This window comes from Pleurodeles waltl, chromosome 5 (assembly GCF_031143425.1).
Source record: "Pleurodeles waltl isolate 20211129_DDA chromosome 5, aPleWal1.hap1.20221129, whole genome shotgun sequence".
NCBI lineage: Eukaryota > Metazoa > Chordata > Amphibia > Caudata > Salamandridae > Pleurodeles > Pleurodeles waltl.
Window position 1 is genome coordinate 1078168941 of NC_090444.1, and position 18574 is coordinate 1078187514.

The following is an 18574-nucleotide window of genomic DNA, read 5'->3' on the forward strand; positions in this document are numbered from 1 at the left end:
ACTTTAGATGTGGCAGTTGCCATGCTTGCGAAACTGCCTTGGTTACCAAAGAGATTACACACAATGGAAAGAACATTCTGCTTACTGAAATGACCAATTGTAGATTTAAAAACTTGATTTATCTAATTTTATGCCCATGTGATTTGGGCTATGTGGGTGAGACCTCCAGAGAATTCAGAATCCATCTTTCAGAACATAAATCATCGATCAGAACCCGTAAACCGAATGCCCCACTCGTGGTGCATTGGGCCATTGAGAATCACCAGGAGGATGAAATGAGATGGGTGATCTTAGAAAAAATCACTACAAAGAATGTACATGATTCTGAAAAATTAAGAAATAAAAAATAAAAAATTTCGAATTTTTTTGCTTGATACGTGCAAGAGAGGACTGCCATGTAAGATAGAACATAGACACGATTCCAGGTATGTATTTTTATTAGTTGTGTTTCTTTTTTGTCTTTTGCATGTTTTATTTTAAAAAGCAAATCTTGTTTTACTTTTAGATTGCTCTTTTACATCTTGGTTTATTTTATGAGCACTATTTCTTGTCGGTGTTGGCTTACAGGTCGTATTCAGGTATTTATATGAAGTTTTAGAGAATCTTCACAATGTAAATATTAGTATGAGAGTGTTTTTGTTTGCACGTATTTGCAGTGTCTTTGTAAAAAAATACCAGTTGCAGTGTATTGTTATTGGGGCAAACGAGGACTCTTTGGCCATGTCAAGATGGCCGCCGCACTGAGTTCAGAGGACCTGGTTTGTTCTGGTCCTTCTTCTACTTCTATTAATTCTCAAGCCTGCTGCGTTTCCACTGCAGCGTTTAATATTTGACTAACGCGTAGGGCGCGTTTAATCTTGAGCCGTCTGAAATCGTATTTCCCGGACTACCCCCGCATTCAATTTAGTATAAGTAAGTGAGTTATTGATATACTGGTGGCGTTTGTTTTCCCCTTGATTTGTTTGCTGCGTGTTAAGCTTTGAATGCTGAATTAGATTGCTTAGTAGGTGTTTGTTTTTTCGTTGTTTTTTTCATTTAAAGGTGTGACGGAGGATCGAGTAACCATTTGAGTTACAGGGTGACAGTTGGCCATAAAATGAAGTTGCTTTTGGCATTTACGCCGTTGTAGGTTGCGTTTAACTATTTTTTGTTTTTTTGTCTCACTGGGTGTTGGTATTTTTGGTATTCTGGGGATTTCTTTCAACACTTTTTTCACCATGGGGGCTGAGAGTGTGAATAGAACTCGAGTTAACAAAAAAAAATGTGTATTATTATTTTGATTGTGCAACTTATACACCTATATTTATTTGTATTAAATATCAAATGGCGAAGGAGACCCAATGTTTCATAGACTATTGAATGCCCTTAGGAAGGTGGAGTCAATCGATTTGAATACATTGTTGGTGTATGTCCACCGAAACGCGCGTCGGCGATTTTGATGTGTCAAATTGGATGGTACAATTTTGAATCGGAAAAGACACGTGATTATTTTTGGAGGTTTTTTGATAAATTTAACAGGACATTTGATACAAGGAACAATATTTTGGAACCCATTTTGAAATGTATCATGATAAGTGAGAGAGAGAGCAGATAGGTCTCTCACATATGGAATACTTTCAACTGAACTTTATTTTCGAATTATTGTTTGATTATTATATGTTAGTTGGTGTAACATCTTTATGAATTTCTACATAATTTTGAGTGTTGATTGTGTTATAATTTTTGAAATGTTAGTTATGTGCTAAATGGTAAAATTGTCTGGTGAGGTTTATTTGTGATTTGGATTTTTCTGCTTTGTCTTGAGATTTGTTTCTTGATATTGTTTGTGTCCATTTGTGTGGTCTATGTTGTCTTTGTCCATGGTGTGGTCTCTTTTGTGTCTTGGTCCTATGTTGGTTTGTTTCTTGTATAGAGGGGGTGATTGTATATAGTAATGATTTCTATTTTTGATACAAAGTATGATATTATTGTGTTTATTATTAATAAATTCATTGATGTTTGATAATATTAATTTCTATGACAAAAAACCCCTTGCGTATGACATAATGCAAGAGAGGGATGTTATTGTACCTCTAGTAGATTACCCTTGATCTCTCTCTTTATTGATTTAGGGGCCCTGTTTTCTGCTTGGTGTGCTACAGGATGGCTGCCAATTCTTTCAACAATCAACACTGCTCATGTGATCGTCTCTTGCTCCAGGACAACTGCCAGTACCCATGAATTTAGTGAGGCCCATGTACTCACAGTGAAGTGTTCCATTGATCACATGACATTAAGGGGCATATTTATACTTGTTTTGCACTGAATTTGCGTCATTTTTTTACGCAAATTCAGTGCAAAACTAACTCCATATTAATACTTTGGCGCAAGACCCGTCTAGCACCAAATTTATGGAGTTAAAGTCATTTATTGGATGTGGAAACCTACTTTGCTTCAATGAGATGCAAAGTAGGTGTTCTCGTGCAAAAAATGACTTTATGGCCTAAGCGACATATTTATACCCCATGCAAAAATCATGCACAGGGGGGAGGAGGGGTCAAATAATGGTTGCTTTGCACCATTATATGACGCCTGGGCCAGGGCAGGCGTTAGGAGGCCTGTGGGCCTATTTCCGTGGTGGAACACTATGGAATAAGCCCACAGGTGCCATCCCCAGGCCCCAGGGACACCCCATCCACACCAGAGGGACAGTGAAGGATGGGGGACCCCATCCAAGGTAAGTATAGGTCAGTACAGGTAAGGATTTTTTTTGTTCAAAGTGCCATTGGGGGCCCTGAAGTGGGGCCCCCTACTTGGCACTGGGTGCAATGGCCAAGCCCTTGGGACCCTGGTCCCCTGTGCTGGCCATTGGGGTGGTGGGCATGACTCCTATCTTTTCTAAGACAGGAGTCATGTGGTATGGATGGTTTTGGGTCAGAAACTGACGCTAGGCTGGTTAGAGTCTTTTTGTTTTTTTACCCTAACCTGCCTAACATCATTTCTTGGTGCAAAACCCCCTTCTTCCATACCGCCTGCCCCACCCGACTAACGTCATTTCTTTTTACGCTCGCCTACCCTTTGCACCGGCTTGCACCATTCCATAAGTGTGGTGCCCGGCTGAAATGGTGCAAGGCAGTGCTAAACATTTTGGTGCAAAACTGCGTTGGTGCAGTTTTGTACCAAAACGTATAAATCAGGGCCTAAGTTTGCACACCCAACTGTTAATGGTTACATCCAATTCATATGTCGTAATCTTTTTTAAAACAGGCATGATACCTGACATATGGAAGACAGCATAGAAATCTTCCAACCTTTAATATGCAAAAGTACATCTTCACTATTTTGTAGTTTTTTCCTTTGGGGGGTCCAAGAAATCTTCGTCAGGGGTGATGGTTGTAGTGCCTGCCACCTGTACAGGCTCCTCCAACTTGTTGCCAATCTGTCAAGGGTTCTCTTTCATCACTGTGCAACTTGTAAATTGAAAACATGTTTATTGATAAGCATCAAAGTAACACTGTGAAAAACTATACACTAAACACTATAAACGGATTGCTCCCACCAACTCCGTCCACCTTTTGCCCGTCGGTGACAGATTCTAGAACACAGGTTCCTATCACAGTCTTCCAAACATAAATTCAGCTTGCAACAGAAGGCTTGTGATTGGCTAAACGGCTCCATTGTTTCAAGACTAACTAACATGGTATGTGGTGAAGCTGACCTCGTTTTGCTACCCAGTCTCTTCTGAGATTTCCATTTTTGCTTCCTCCTCGACCCCAATCGCTTTTAATATTTTATTATGTGTAAGTCAAATGTGTTATTTTAAAAAGTGTTCACTGTTGCGAAGAATATTTCCTTGCTCGCTACTGCGATAATTCCTGCTAAATGTATTTGTAAAGAAGTGTTTCTGTTCTGACTGTTGCAGTTTCCTTATACGGCCAATTGGCTACCTTGATTGGCTATCCTGACTCATCTGAGAATTTCATGTGAAGTGTTTGGTAACCTTTTGTCACATTCCCTAATCACAGTCTCATTGCCCTGGCCTCCTCTGTTTTAGGGTGTCTGAGGTTAAGTGCCTGAAGAGGCCATAGGCCTGAACCCCACTAGTCTCACCACTCCCTGTAAAAATACGAAATACCCAACGTTTTCAAGGCTTTCTAGAAACAATCCCCCGTGCCACTTAGAAAGAGTCTGGTAACACACAACTTTTTTATCAATAAACATACCTGCATTAAATCTCCTTTTAGACCAATAGTTCCTCCTTCTCTCTTGTGGGGACCCACTGGGCATTTATCTGACGAGCCGTAACCAGGGCACACGTGTTTCTCCTATGTTGCTCCTGGTAGGGCCCAAAAACCATTTATTTCACTGCCTGTAATGAGTGCCTACTGTGTGCTCTTCCTCTTCGACTCCTGATTGGACCTAATGGGATTTTTATGCTGTTTGTAACAAGTGTTCTCCAGGTGTGGGCTCAGTGGGCCTGTAACTAATGCATACTATGTGCTGCTACTCTCTCGCTGCTGGAGACTGAATCCATCATTTATCCTGGCAGCCTATAACCAATGCATGCAACATGCATCTGCTTTGTCACTTTTGGTGTACCTAATGGGCTTTTATCTGGCTGTCTGCAACCAGTACACATTGCGTTCTGCATCTCTGTAACTTCTGATTGGACCCAATGGGCATTTTTGCGGTTAACTGTAATCGTGCACGCCATCTGCTGCTTCTCTGTCGCTCTTGAAAACTGTTTTTGGAATATATCCTGGCTGCCTAGAACCTGTGCATGCCACGTGCAACTCCTCTGTGAATTTATGTGGTCCCAGGCAAACAAGTGTGAAATTTGATGCCCATTACCAACTCTTGGTGACAAAGGGGCATTTACAAGATGGGCACTGGGCTACAGCTTCAACTGCTTCTTTCCCTAACTTCTGACCATTCACTTTTTACTCCTGCACTGTCTCTACTTTTAACTGCACACAATCTCTCTGTAGAGATTACCCAATATCACCTGATCTAACTGCTGTTTTAATCTGAAAATTGAGTACTTAGGCCTATCAGCCTTAGGTTTGTCTTCCTCCTTCTATTTTTAGTGACCTCATTTTTGTTGACCCTAGGACTCTGTGTACATTACCACTGCTAACCAACGCTAAAGTGCTTGTGCTCTCTTCCTAAAACATGGTTTGAATATTATATACCCAATGGGCATATTTATTTAATTTATTTATAGGTCTCTAGTAAAGCGCATTACATGTGCACAGGTCCTGTGAATTAAATGCTGCTAGTGAGTCTGCAGCACTGGTTGTGCCACCAACTTACGAACCCACTTGCTTTGCCCTGTAAACATGTCCCAGGTCTCCCATTGCAACCTGAATGCAATGCTATTGTCACAGTCTTAGCATCCTCACGTGTTGCGGCTCGCTTAGAAATCATAGATCAATGAGCGCACAGATCGATGAGAGGGTGGCCCCCCTCTCCTGTTTGTGATATTTTGTGTATATGATGTCTTGGTACACTTTAATTAATCCCTGGTGGTAGCGGTGAAACATCTGCTGACATGTTTGTCAGAAATGAGACTGATTGCTTAATGTATTACTTATTTCATGTTTGCGGTGATTCATACATTATGTTTATATTTGTTCAGAAACTCTCAAACTGCCCCATTCTAAGATGGCAGCAGTAAAAACTGTCCAACATTGTACTTGTATTATAACTGGGTCTGAGCTCTCGCTCTGGAACCGCCTGCAGGGAAGCACATGCATCAGCACACATGGAAAGCTGCCCGCAGCCTCCACGTACATCAACAGCCATTTTAGGACGGTGCAGCTATGTAAACCGCACCTTCACCCAACCGCTTGCTTGGCCTTGTCAGAATCAATGCTCACCTGCGCTTTCTGTGATACTGGACCGCCACGTCTTCAGCTCCGGCCCACCTCCTGGCTCTTCCGCTGTACAACCACTGCATACTTACAGGCATGCAAAGTGAAAAGGAAAAGAAAAATAGAAAACTGGTTAACAGCTATTTTACGGCTGTGAACATGAACCCCTGTGAAACCGAACCTCCAGAAAGACCTGCGATCAGCAGACATGACCAGAACACTGTGTGTTCTTGTCTTCTTTTTCTTTTTGTCTCTTTTTTCCCTTGGCAAACTTTCACCGGTGTGGTGTTTATAGGCAGCAACTGAGGTTAGTCCCCAGAGGGAGCGGAGGTCCAGCGTCGCCCCATCGGAATCTCCGAGAGCTCAGGTGAGTGACTCATAACAGTCACACTGCCTTGTCAATTTGGTATTTAAAACACCTTGCCAAGCCTTAAAATCCACTTTTATTACATATAAGTCACCCCTAAGGTAGGCCCTAGGTAGCCCATAGCACAGGTTGCCATGTAATTGAAAGGTAGGACATGTACCTTTACTCCCAAATCCATTTTTCACTACTGTGAGGCCTACCCCTCTCATAAGATACATTGGGGATTCCTTGTTACTATTAATAAACAGTAATTCCTGATTTGGAGGAGGTAGATCTGTTATGTTAAGTACCTATTGAATTGTAATGATAAATCCTCTTTAGTGGTAAGGTAGGATTTATTGTTAACATTTCAAAAATGCCACTTTTAGAAAGTTGGCATTTTCCTGTTCTTTACCTGGGTGCCTGCAGTCTGTCCCTTATCACGTGTCTGGAGTGGGTGACAGCCACACACAATGGGATCTTAGGTGTGACTTGTTGGTCCCTAATGGGCCATTAGCTCAGGATGGGAGGGAGGAGCAGGATACAGCCTCACACTTACACGTGAATAGGCTTTGCCCTGTCCTCACACAAAGGGCTGCTTACCCCCCTTTAGTGAATCTGGAGCCAGGGCAGGAAGAAAGGACCTCTGTGTACGTCAAAGACTCATTTGAAGTCTCCCCCACTTCAAAGGCACCACTGGGAATAAGAACTGGACCTCAGACCCTCTCACTTCAGTACTCTTCTGGACGTGTGCGTACCCTGCCAGGAAGAAGGACTGCTGTGCTACAATAAGAACTGCCATTCTGCTAGACTGCTGCTCTTGAGAAACTGCTGCCTAGCTGTGCTAACCTGCTGCCCTCCTTTCCTGGGTTAGAATAACTATACCTGACCCTCCATCTTGCACCCAGGACCCTCAGAGTGAGTCTAAGGGCTACTGTCAGATTCCCTCTGATTCCTTAGAGCTTGCTCGATGTTTGGAGTGTCCACCTCCAGGCACCACCAAGTCTGAATGCCATTATGGCGCAGACTATTGGGGTGGCTAGGCACGGGAAAGTGTTTTGGGAAGGAACTGTAGGGAAGGAGACCTGTAAGGGAAACAGGAGAGACTCATAACTGGCACTAAACAGAACCCCCCAGGCCATGGTGATTAAAGGACTCCTGCAAAATTCAACTGCAACCCTTGTGTTGTAATTTAGTAGCGATTAGATTAAGCATTAGCAGAAGACATCTTGTATTAGCAACTATTGTGAACATTTTGCGGAATCCATTTTGTATTCATGGCAGCCATTATCTCTGCCACATGCTGCCATGTGCTCTGTCCTACCTTCCTGTTAACTACTCTTGAAAATCTGTCTAGTGACAAGTTATATTTAGCATCTCCCACTTTCGCACATGCCCAGTAAGATCTGCAGCTGTTAGTAATTAGTAACAGACAGTAATGTGTCAACTAGTCCTTGAAAACTGTTAGTCCCTCCTACCTGTTGACTGTGCATTTCCATATGACCTTATATGTATATAAGTCTTGCTTCTATAATTGTACCACCTTCTTTTTAGCCCCTGCATGGGTATAAAAGGACCATGCCCTCTTAGTTCAGTGTGCTACTTCAAACATTGCCATAGGGTGCTGTTTGAACTGTAGTACCACCTCTTGAGGTTTAATAAACTTTGGGCCAGATGTATGAAACTTTTTTGCACTCGCAAATGGTGTGAATCGCAAATTTCGGCCGTTTGCAAGTGCAAAAAAGTGGTCTGCGATGCATGAAAGGCATTCGCAGACCAAAAATAAGAAATCGCAAAAATTTCAATTTTTTGCGTTTCGACCTGGTTTTGCGAGTCGCAATTTGCGATTCGGTATTTCCAGTAGGAAATTGCGAGGCGCAAATTGCGACTCACAAAATCCAAGTCGCAAAGAGATGCATCAAAAAATCGCAAATTGCGATTTTTCTCAGAATGGCATTTTGACCATGCAAAATACCACTAACTGAAATCAGGTGGTAACCAGGTGCAACCTATATAAAGAGGCCCAGAATGCCTCAGACTCTTTTCAACAATGGCTGCACTCTACGTCATGGCAAGGAGGATGAGGATCTTAGCAGGTTTGAGGAGAGGGAGGAGGAGACAGGAGCGCATTTTCAGAGTGTGCATTACACTTTTTAACCTGACAGAGGAGGAAATATATGAGAGGTATAGGTTGAACTCAGCCATGATACTTGATCTGATAGCTGAGCTACAACCCATACTGCAGCACAGAACACTAAGGACTCACAGCATACCCACCCATGTGCAGGTATTATGCTCCCTCCACCTACTCACCTCAGGGAGCTATCAAGGGGTCATAGCAGCAGCTGGGGGGGTCTCACAGAGTACCCTCTCTAGATTTTTCAATGCATTTATCAACGCCATGCTGAGCAAACTACACCAGTACATCAGATTCCCCCACACCCCACAGGAAATACAGCAGACAAAAATTGAATTTTACCAGATAGCACAGTTCCCCCACGTCCTAGGTGCCTTAGATGGGACACATGTGGCAATCTGTCCACCATCCGCCACAGAGTATGTGTACCGCAACAGGAAATACCAACATTCAATGAATATACAGGTGATATGCAATGCCTCCTACATCATTACTGATCTTGTGGCCAGGTACCCAGGGAGCACACATGATTCGTACATCTTTCGCCACAGCGGGATTCACACACAACGGCTAGCCGGGGAGTTTGGTGAAGGATATCTACTAGGTATTGTCCATCTATACAATGGCGCATTGATGGCGTGCTGATGTCAGATGGCCCACTTCTTATCATACCCTCTGTCCCTTCCAGGAGACAGTGCTTACGCAGTGCGCACTTATATGATGACGCCCTACCTCAATCCTGCAACACCAGCTGAACGGAGATACAATGCAGCACACAGGACAACCCGCAATGTGGTGGAGCGCACATTTGGACAGCTGAAGAGTCGCTTCCGGTGCCTCCACAAAAGTGGAGGGGCACTACAGTACAGTCCAGAGACGACATGTAGAATAGTGGCTACTTGTGCAATCTTGCACAATATAGCTACGACCAGGGGCATACCTGTAGAAATATGTGATACTGAATCTGATGAGGATGATGATCCCATAACACCCCTACATCCAGCAGACAGGACCAGTGCAGCAGAGGGAAGGCAAAGGTGTGCCGACATCACACACAACCATTTCAGACGTGAGTATAAATGACACAAATCCTCTGACAACTGTACCTGTAGTGAAATAAATTTATTACCTTAAGTCAGGTAATGTTCGTGTGAGGAATAACAAAAAAAGGTTAAGTGAGAAACTCAAAACAATGAAGGACCTGAGTAATGCTCTAATACTTCATAGTTAAAACATAAGTCCACTGGCAGCTAGAGTCATTTTTTGCAGCCACGCACACCACTCGGGTGCCCAGTTACATCACTGGCACCTCTATTGTCAGCCTCGGTGGCAGTGCTGTGCCTGGCACTGCGCCGTCTGGTGTCCAATGCTGGTACAGCTACACTGCTGAGGCTAGAACTGTCCTCGGTGTCCCCCAGTGCAAGCTCACTCGGAGTGGCTGACCTTGGTCCCATAATGTGTTCGATCACATTGGTGATATGCACCAGTCCATTCACAACATCCCTGCTGCTGTGTGCTGCCTCCACTTGCGCAGCCACTGCACGACGGGCAATCAGTGCAGTTGAATTTGCCACCCTGTTAGACGAACGACAGAAGCTGCCAAACATGTTCCTAAATCTGCGCTCCTGTCTGCGCTGGCTCACCCTCTCATGGCGCAGCTCCTGGCAGAGTTCACGGACAGCACTTGTGAGGTATGTGGTGTCCTGTGATGCCTGCACCTGTCCCTCACGCAGTTGTAGTATGTTGTTATTGAGGGAGTCAAGTTGGCGATGCAGGCCCACCATGTTGCGGTTATGTTTGCGCAAGTTCTTTTCTAATCTGAGGATCCTCTTATTTTGTAGTCGCTGCTGCTGCTACATAGCAGCTTCCAGCCCACCAAAGAAGGAGGGACCCTCACCTGCTTCATGCTGCTGTGTCCCGGAATCTGTTGCCATCCTGCGTGGTGCTGTGGTCTGCTGACACCTGACCTCCTGCATCTGCCTGCGCCTGCCTGTTGCTGATGGGGAAATGGGCCCTTCCTGCTGCTCATCTGAGTCGTTGCTGAGCTCTGGCAGTGGCAGTCCCCTGGGCCTGCGTCGGACAGTCGTAATGTTGAGGGACCCACTGGTGTTTGAATCGGAGGCCAGATGGGTGTCAGTGTCGCCTACCCATGCTGATGCTGTGGCTGCTGGGCCTGGCCCACCTGCAACGACAATATGCAGCATGTCAGTTATGTATGTTACATTTACGGTCAGACAATGGTAATAAAGGTACAGGTGCTTCTCTACACTGTGTTGTGTGTGTTGTGTTCCTCTGGGTGTCACTCTACTTAAATACATTGTATGTGCTACTTTTAGCTCTGGGTTGTGGACTGCCACTCCCATAATGCATTGTTGTGCTGCTTCTAAGATGTGGACTGGACTACTTCTCACAATGTTTTACATTACTTGCAAATTCCTAAGGGGCTTTTGTGCATACACATATGGGGTTACAAATCAATATTGCACTGACCTTGGCTGGTACTTGGTGTGCCGGATGTGTCAATCTCTGTGACCCCTGTCACAGCTTCAGGGAGGAGTGGGGACTCGACTAGGTCCTCCAATGGTGTGGACGGTGCCTCTGTGGGTGGACCGCCTCCTGTGCCCCTGACCTCCTGCAGTCTCCTTGGTACCCTCTCCTTTGCACGGGACCGCAGGTCATACCACCTCTTCTTGATTTCTTCAACGGAGCGCTGTGCCACTCCAATTGCGCAGATTTTTGATTGTATATCCGACCATAGTCTCCTTTTCTCACTCTCAGGCTCCTGGAGTGAGCTTTTTCCAAAAAGGCGGTCATGGCTCCTGACCACCTCCTCAGTCAGCACCTCAAGCTCCTGCTCGCTGAATTTTAGCTTGCACTTTCTTTCTCCCTTCTCCTGTGCTTGGCCTGGGGTGTCCATCCTTGCTCAGGTGTGCTGGCTCCTTCTGAGTGCTGCTCTGTGTGGCTAGGCTGCTCTCTCTCAGGATGCTGGTTTGGGTGTGGCACCTGAAACTGCCTGGGATGACTCATTTCCTGCATGTGATGTCATCAGGCTCCTCCAGGTGTGCTTTCTTGAAAATTCTTGCAATTTGCGATTTTTTACCGAATCGCAAAAAAATTGCAATTTGCAAAAATGCTAATTGTGATTCAGTAAATGGGCCGCACAAACCACAAATAGCGATTTTTAAGAAATCGCTAATTCCGAATCGCAATTTTGTTACATGGCCAATTGCGACTCGGAAATAGCGATTTCTCAAAAATCGTTATTTGTGATTCGCAAGGCCATTTTGTCACACATATGGCCCTTTGTCTTTTATTTCAGTTTCTGTGCCAACTTCTTCCTATATGGTCTGAGGACTTTGTGCAGAGAAGGGCGAACCGCTTGCACTAGTAGGCCTTGCTAAGGCTTACTTCGAAAAATTGGCGCCCAAACAGGGACTCATCGGCGACTTGGACGCCCGACAGATTGGTCGCGACGAAGGATTGGGATCTTGCTGCGGACGATCAATGCCTGAGGAGACACGAATCTTGGCAACCACAGCGTTTTTCCCTTCTTTCTGATTTGAACATCCAGGTGGCGCCGGTCCTCGACTGAGATCCTTTTTGTTCATTCGTCATGCAGTGACCATTTGGTCGATTTTAGAACTTGGCAGTTGGAACCTGGAAACCCTGTGATTGACAAGAGCCATTTTACGGCACTTGCTGTGGGTTTTGATGCCTTTGTTTGGTCATGAAGTTTAGCACCATTTACTGTGGCTCTCGTGTTTTGGGTGACTAGTCAATTTGTGTCCTTTGAATTGATAAATAAATTGCAATTTATATAGGCAGGTAATGAAGAGAATTTTCTCCAATTTAATTTTGATTTCAACGGCACCTTAAGTGCTACTTTGATTATAATATTGCATATTCTGCTACATTTTTGGCATGCCTGTTTTTAGCGCACTTCGTAGGATGTGTTGCTTTTGTAATGGTACCAATTTGAGACTGGAAGAATCGCAACCGGCACCCCCAGAGGGGACGGCCAATAGAGATATGTATGTTAAACATGGTCTTTCTTCTATAATGTACAACACATTATGGAATAAATACACTTGTGCGGATCCTGAGTTACGTTGGCCTATGCATGGGTCATTTGATTTGCGAAAGATTGAGTATGTGGAACAATGTATGTGTAAGCAAAGGTCTAGGCAAGATATGTTTGACTGTGTACGAATGTGGGAGAAGGAAGTGCGTGGACGAATGAAGCGTGAGCAAGCCTTGCTTGAGAAAGAGCAGCGAAAGAATGTATATGTGAAAGCATTGGAAATGAGAAAGAAAGAAATAAACGATTTAAAGGAGATAGAAAAGAAAGAACGTAAATTACAGGTAACTGGCCAATACACTGTTCGGCAACCTCTCTATCCTATCCTTAATAAACCGCACAATGATTTTTTGTTACTAGATCGACCTCCACCTCCGTATGTCGTTCCTTCTGCCCCTCATGAGTTAGCTGAGGTCTCCGGTACGGAGCAACAGAAGATACGAGACAGTCGCTCTATGTTGCCTGCTGACCGTGCGCCTGAGCCTAGATCTATTGCTCGTAAAACAATTCGTAGCGTTGTCTCTGCTTCTGAACTTTTAGACAACATGAAAGGGTGGACGGAAAAGGAGCAGCTATATTTTACTGAGGCATTTGGCACGGAAGTTATTGAACTATTTCAGAAATATTCTGATGAGTTAGAGCCCGATGATGTAGCAGCTGATCGTAAGCAAATGCGTGATGGTCTTTTTGTTTTCTCCCAGGTGGCAGATGCAATCAGGCGTTTGGTGAAATTATTTGTTGCAGCAGACCATTTGCGAGAGGAGAAAAGGGCTGTGGACGTAGTTGCACGGACATCTCAGACCGGTGGGGTGCAAGCTTCGATCCTCGGAACAGATAAGACTGTGATAGTTCACACGAAACCAATGCGGGAGGCCGCGCCTTTGTATGTTCCTCCTAAAGGATCGGATACAAGTGATGATAAAACTTCTGTTGATGCTAAGGGTTATTTTATTTATAATTGGGTGTATACTCCTTGGAATAGGGCAGATGTCCAGCCGCCTTTTATGAGGAAATTGAGGGAGCAATTAGTTCTTGTACTATGACTTTGGCTGACATTGATTTATTTTTCAGATTGATATTACCGCCAAATATGTGGAGAACTGTTTGTAAAGTTGTCGTTTTTGGGGCGTCATGGAAAGATTTAGAACAGATGGACAGGGAGAGGGAACCTGCGAAAAAGCCGTATCAGTTGATTCTAGATCTTCCCGCAGCCACATTAGTTAAGTTAAAAATGATTATTCCCCCTAAAAAGATAGATTGGACTGTTTTAGCATCTTGTAAGAAAAAGGCAGAGGAATCGGTCTCTGATTTCTTTACACGCTTTGAAGAAGCATTTCATGATTTTAGCGGCCAGTTATTGTCAGATGATACGGGCAGACATTTGTTTGTCGATAAATATGTCGCAAATCTGTTACCAGGAATAGCTAGTCGTCTAAAAGCTAGTGAAAGTTCATGGACTACCTCTACTCCGGTTTCTATTTTGACTATGGCTCAGTATTATGAACGTCAGGAATTAGAAGCAAAAGGTAGCGAGGATAAAAAGATTAAAGAATTAAAGACGAAGGTTATGTTGGCTCAAGCTTATGGTCCGCCTTTTAGAGGTAGTGATAGAGGTGGACGTGGATCTTATGGTTCTTCTTACACTCGTTCGAATTTGTCTGTTGATCAGTGTGCGTATTGTATGAAATTTGGGCATTGGGCTGCCGATTGTCCAGCACTACGTGTTCAGCAGTGTTCACGTGGTCGGGGACAAATGAGAAATCGCTCAGGATATTCAGGGCCTAGAAGAAGCACAAATGATCATGCTAGGTTTGATGCTAATGTACGAAGGCAGGATGGGTTTAACACTTTTGATAGACGGAATCAATACCAGATGTCTAACTATGTGCAGCCTGATTTCCAAGATTCTGCTTATGCATAGGATTGCCTGGGATGGGGTAAGGAATCAGTTGAAGTTCCAGTAGATCAGAGGGGTCCCTATGTTACAGCACATGTTTTGGGTTCTACTGATCAGTTTCTGGTTGATACAGGAGCTACTCGTAGCGCCTTGTCTGAACAATTGATTCCAAGGGCTCCCCAGTCTGGCTTAACCATTACATCGATAGGTTTCGATGGAACACCTTCCCCTAGCCCATTGTCACAACCACTTGCATTCCATGTTGATACTGCTCCATGTCCATTTTTGCTTTCTCCAAATACACCAGACAATATTGTGGGTCTTGGTATGCTCAAGTATTTCAGGGCTACAATACGATGTTCTCCTGAAGGGGTGCGTGTTATTTTGAATGATAATCATCCTGTGATGGAAAGAGTTTGTCTTGTTAAAGAGGATATTGCATTAGCTTCACTCCCTAGTACTTTGTGGGCTACTTCAGATACTGATGTGGGACAAATGATTATTCCACCGGTACATATTAGTGTCAAGGAGGGAACTGTATTGGCACGTTTGCCTCAATACAAAATTTCACAGGAGGGCTAAGAAGCACTCATACGAATTGTGCATGATCTTATTGCAGTTGGAGTTGTTGAGGAAGTTCGGCATAATGTTTGTAACAGTCCGATTCTTCCTATTCTGAAAAAGGATACTGATACTAGGACTTATGGATTCATTATTGATTTACGAGAAGTGAATAAGATTGTGATACCACAATATCCTGTGGTATCTGACATCACAACACTTCTTAGTTTGGTCCCCCCGACAGCAACTACGTTCTCTGTGATAGACTTGAAGAATGCTTTCTTTTCGATCCCTATTCATCCTGACAGTCGATATTTGTTTGGTTTTACTTTGAATAAACGATCATATAGATTTTGAAGAGTTCCTCAAGGCTATACTGAGAGTCCTAGTATTTATAGTTAAGCGTTAAAACGACAACTTGATTCTTTTTTTTTGCCTGAAGGTGTGGCTCTCATACAATATGTCGATGATATTTTGTTGGCAGATTATACCCTTCAGCAATGTGAAAAGTGCACTTTGTCCTTACTTTCTTTTCTTGCTTCACACCATCATAAAGTGTCACGAAAGAAATTGCAATATTGTAGACCAAAGGTAACCTGTTTAGGTCACCTTTTGTCTAAGGAGGGCCGTGCACTTACATCAGATCGTATTCAAGCAATTTTAGACACACCAGTACCCTCTACTCAGAAAGATGTTTGTGCATTCCTTGATCTTACATCTTTTTATAGGAAATGGATATTAGGGTTTTCTCACATTGTCAAACCTTTGCTAGCACTTTTGACTAAAGATACTCCAATGCCCCTTCCATGGACAGATGAATGTGAGACTGCTTTCCGGCAGCTACGACAAGCCCTTTGTTCAGCACCAGTGTTAGGTACTCCAGATTACACAAAGCCTTTTGCACTTTACGTACATGAGAAAGATGGATGTGCATTGTCAGTTTTAGTACAGACACATGGCGATAAGCAGCGTCCCTGTGCATATTTTTCAGCAGTACTTGATCCTGTCGCTCGAGCGTTGCCTGGGTGTTTTCGTTCAGTTGCGGCAATAGCTGTATCAATACGCCAGAGTGAAGGGATAGTTTTGTCACATAAGCTGTTGGTGTTAGTACCCCATGCGGTTGATGCTCTTTTAAATCAAACAAAGACGCAACATTTAACTAGCGCTCGCCTGACAGGATATGAATTGACATTGCTGGCTCCTCACATTACACTGAAGAGATGTGCAACACTAAATCCAGCCACTTTGTTGCCATATCCGGTGACTCAGTCTCAGTCACAAGAAACACATGATTGTATATTCCTTACTGAAGAACAGACAAAGGGTCGTATTGATTTGCAAGATACGCCCCTTCCAGATGAAGACGGGGAATTGTGGGTTGATGGGTCTTGTTTGAAGTTGCCAGACAGTACGACCTCAGCTGCATACGCAATCACCACGATACACACGGTAGTGGAGACAGCTCGTATACCACAGAAGTCAGCTCAAGCAGCTGAACTAATAGCTTTGACACAAGCATGTGAGCTTAGTACTGACTTATGTGTGAACATTTATACAGACAGCCGCTATGCTTTTGGAGTGGCTCATGATTTTGGTTTGCTTTGGAAGGAGAGAGGCTTTCTCACATCCCACGGGATGCAGATAATGCACGGAAAATGAGTGCCTAACCTTTTGACTGCATTGACATATCCAAAGAAAATAGCTATTGTGAAATGTAGGGCACACAAGAAAGTGACCGATAAGATAGGGCAAGGTAATGCCCTTGCGGACCGCGTAGCACGTGAGACTGCGATGCATCGAAGTACTACTTCTATGTATGTGGTGAAGTCACAAGCTGAACGTTGGCATAATGCTAGACAAGACGTATTAGATATACAGAAATCTGCTTCTTTGAAAGAACGTGAGCAATGGTCTGAAGAAGGAGGATTGGATGATGAGGGCTGTTGGCGGAATAAGCAGATGGATAAATGGAAATTGCCTATAGCTTTTGTACACCCTATGGTTCAGACGGCACATGGACTGGCACATGTTGGAGCTTCAACAATAACGAAGTTGCTTACGCAAGTTTGGGAGCATCCAGAAATTTCCAGTACAGCCAAGAGAGTAGTACAGTCTTAATTGATCTGTTTACAATACAATCCTGGAAAAGGGACACAAACTCCTGGGGAGGGTTTGCTACACCAACTGCACCTTTCGAAGTTCTACAAATGGAATATATTCAGCTTGAACGCTGCAACAATTTAAAGTATGACTTGGTGGTGGTATGTCCCTTTAGTAAATGGATAGAGGCGTACCCCACAAAGGATAATACTGCCATTACCACAGCGAAGGTGCTTTTGAAATAATTTTTCCCTATGTTTGGTGTTTGCAGACTTTTATGGAATGATAACGGACCTCATTTTGTTGGGGAAGTTATTAAGTATGTCCTGAAAGGATTAGGGATCTAACAGAAGTTTCATGCAGTTTTCCACCCACAATCAGCAGGGTTGGTGGAAAGGTATAATGCTACTTTGAAGCTGAAGTTAGCGAAGATGTAGGCTTCCACATCTTTAACTTGGCTGGATGCATTACCGTTGGCATTATTGTCTATTAGGTCAGTGCCACACTCTCGAACAGGCCTTACCCCCTATGAAATAGTATTTGGAAGGCCAATGAATATTTGGGGAGTTCCTAAGCCAAATTCTGTATATGATGTACCTTGTGTCCTGATGAATGATTATTTGGCACAGTTAACCGACAATTTGGTTTCTCTTCATCAACAGCTTCGAGAAGCACTTCCTGACAGATTTACAGGTGAAGGCCATGAACTCCGACCTGGTGACCAGGTGATGATTAAGTCCTTTGAAAGATCAAGCGACTTGGAACCAAGGTGGCGAGGCCCAGAGCAGGTGCTCCTTGCGACAAGGACAGCAGATCGAGTTACGAACCGAAAGAATTGGGTCCATAGTACTCACTGCAAGAGAGTGCTACCTACCTTGGTGGAACCTGCTGTGCTGACCGATCATCGAGAGATTTTGACTACAGAGAAAGGCCGTGCTATATCACCTGACGAATCTGCGGAGTTCTTCCCGGACCATACAATTTCTGTAGTGTCGCAATGTAATTTGAGACCGAGGAAAGATTCTGTAGTGCTGGAAAAAACTGGTTGAGCTACTGCCCTGGGTTAGTGAAACGGAGAGCCAATGTGGCAAGGGGGGGGGTCAGCCATGCATTAGAGTAGTGACACCCGTCTTGGCCCGTGGTGAAGAAATCAGCGGCTGCCCAGGGAGAAGAGCTCCAACGATTGTTTTTAATCAATTTCTGGAAGGGTCGATTATCACTGTTGCTAAAATGAATAACAAAGTGATCATTAGTACTATGGGGTTTGTTGTTGTTTTGGTGGTTATAGCAATAATCACCTGGTTTGTTGAAAAGATGGCTCCTGCTCGTGAGTTTTTTGTTGCCACTACTCCAGTACCAGAGGATCACTATTACTTTACGCTTCCCTATCATGAGCAGAAGCACCGACAATTGTACTTCAATAATACTTTCATTCAGATGTTGCATCATACTCATCATGCTACAAATACTACTAACTGTTGGGTATGTGGAATGATACCTGCGCATCAAAAGAAAGGAGGAACACCTTTCATTCCTCTTCCTTTTTCACACAATGGTTCTTGTCAAGCTTGGTATACGCTTTTGTTTGCATCTGGAAAACGTA